Raw genomic sequence first — 2,019 nt, forward strand, 5'->3', positions numbered from 1 at the left:
TGGGTAATAAGAAAGAAACCCCGGTGTCATTCCATGTAAAGCTTTTGATAGCATTTGTAACATGGCTTTGCTGGTGTCCCAAAAGGGAAAAGGATAAGTGACAGAAGAAGGAATAATAGGGGTCCAGTATGGCTTACACCCCCACCAATCCTGCCTATGAGTTTGCAGCTCACAGCAGGTGTTTTATATTCTTCTCGGTGGTGAGTTGTAGTGGTCAGTCTGGTCTTGCCCCCTATTTCCTTGTCACTTCCTCTTTTGTAATTTCCAAGCAAATTTCTTTTGACACCTTTTAACAGCAGTTTCCCATCATTCCTCAGGTGCTTCCCACTCAACACGCACTAGTAATTTCCCATCTGTAAAAGAAAGTTATCATTTAAGTTATTCTTAATAGATTTGGCACCTAACACATCCTGCAATGACAGGCTTAACTTTGTGAACCACAATACCTATTATTCTCTAATTTAAACACTTATGTTTAATCCAGATAGAATGCCTCGTATTGGGATGATTTAGACAAGGTATATGATGTGGCACTGATGGAAGTTGTGGTTCTCCCCCCTCTTTTGTACAAATCACAGGCAAAAGCAAAAATATACAAGGATTTCCCGACCAAAACAGTCCCAGTCCTCCTGTTTGGAGTAGGAGTTTTCCTTCCAAGGTGAATATCGAAAGTGTCTCAGAACTTGTCTAGGCAGGACTTGAAACTACTGATACAGGCTTGGTCTTACTTCTCAGGAGTGATTCTTAGCTCAATTCCTTGGGTCATTTGGATTGTCTCAGTTCATTACCGCCGGTCTCTGCTCAAGAGTCCATTTGGTATCACTGGATTTGGGTGTTACAGTTCAGTCCTCAGGTTTTTTATCTTATTGGTGTGAATTCAACTTCACTCTTTGGTCCAGATTGCAGCTTCTCTGCCTTAATTATCAGTAGTACCTGAAAACAATTTCTTAATAACACAGGGAGAATGAAAACATCGCATCAAAATTTTCCATCAGTATTCTTTAAAATTCTTGGGTTAAACGAAATTTAACAGTTAACATAGGAGCCAATCTCTTTCTGCGCGTTCAAATTAGTTAAACAAGAAAGGCTAGGTTAGTTTTGATTTCAACTAAATTACATTCATTACCTTTTTACCCTTTGGTTACTATTTACTTGTTTAGCTTCACAAACTTCTTTTATCGGTTTCTTAGAACAAACCCCTTCCTTTTTAACAACAAGAATAAAAGAAAGAAAGGGAAGAAAAAAGTAAGAGAAAAAGAGATCCTATTTCAAGAAATTAAACACCTTGATGAGGTTTTCAGAACCTAACGAGCAAGACTACTTTTGCTTTGGTGTCATTATCCACCGGTCTGTTTCTCGGCTTTTGTTCCGTTCCTTCTTTCCCATTCCCAGCAGTTTTTCAGTCTATCTCTCTCCCCCACTCCTACTGCCGCAGCTTTGGGCCGAGCAGGCTCTATTCAGCCGCTCGCTCTGCAGGGGCCCATAGGCTGTTACTTGCGTGCAGACCCTGGGGCAAAGCTCGTGTCCCCTCTTTCCCTGCTGTGCCATCCCTACACACACAGGACAAACACACTCAGCTCTCACCATAGCCGAGGGGCAGAGCCCGGAGTCCACAGCACTCTAGTCTGGGGCTCCTCTGCTGGGCCAGCTCACTCCTCAGCAGCAAACTTCACCCAGCACCGCTGCCGGCCCGGCGAGTGCTCTCGGGCACCCCACACCCCTCGAGACCCTGGCACAGACACGGCGGGTCCCGCTCCAGCAGCGCCCTTCATGAACCGCGCTCTGCATCTTTCACATCGGGTGGGAGAGGACCGGGAACCGCCACACCGGGCCCCGCTGTTCGCCACTCACAGGGACCGGGTCCTGCTACAGCCTCTTTACATAAAAGCAATAAAACAACACTTAAACCTAGCAGCTCCTAACCCAGCGCTCCAGATGCTCCTAACATCCCCTATTTCTGGCCCAATTTTCACCTCTAATCGCGCTTGAATGTTTTTCTCCCCACAAACCAGTGCTCAC

General features: G+C 45.3%; 1 long non-coding RNA gene across 1 annotated transcript in view; it reads right to left on the minus strand.

Annotated features, from left to right (window-relative positions):
- The window catches only part of LOC117244799, a 72,782-nt gene extending 71,314 nt beyond the window's left edge, over positions 1 to 1,468 (minus strand). The window contains exon 1 of the long non-coding RNA XR_004498563.1: positions 287 to 1,468. This is a non-coding gene — a long non-coding RNA (uncharacterized LOC117244799). The remainder of the gene's footprint in view (positions 1 to 286) is intronic.
- Positions 1,469 to 2,019: the final 551 nt, after the last annotated feature.

This window comes from Parus major, chromosome 8 (assembly GCF_001522545.3).
Source record: "Parus major isolate Abel chromosome 8, Parus_major1.1, whole genome shotgun sequence".
NCBI classification, from domain to species: Eukaryota; Metazoa; Chordata; class Aves; order Passeriformes; family Paridae; genus Parus; species Parus major.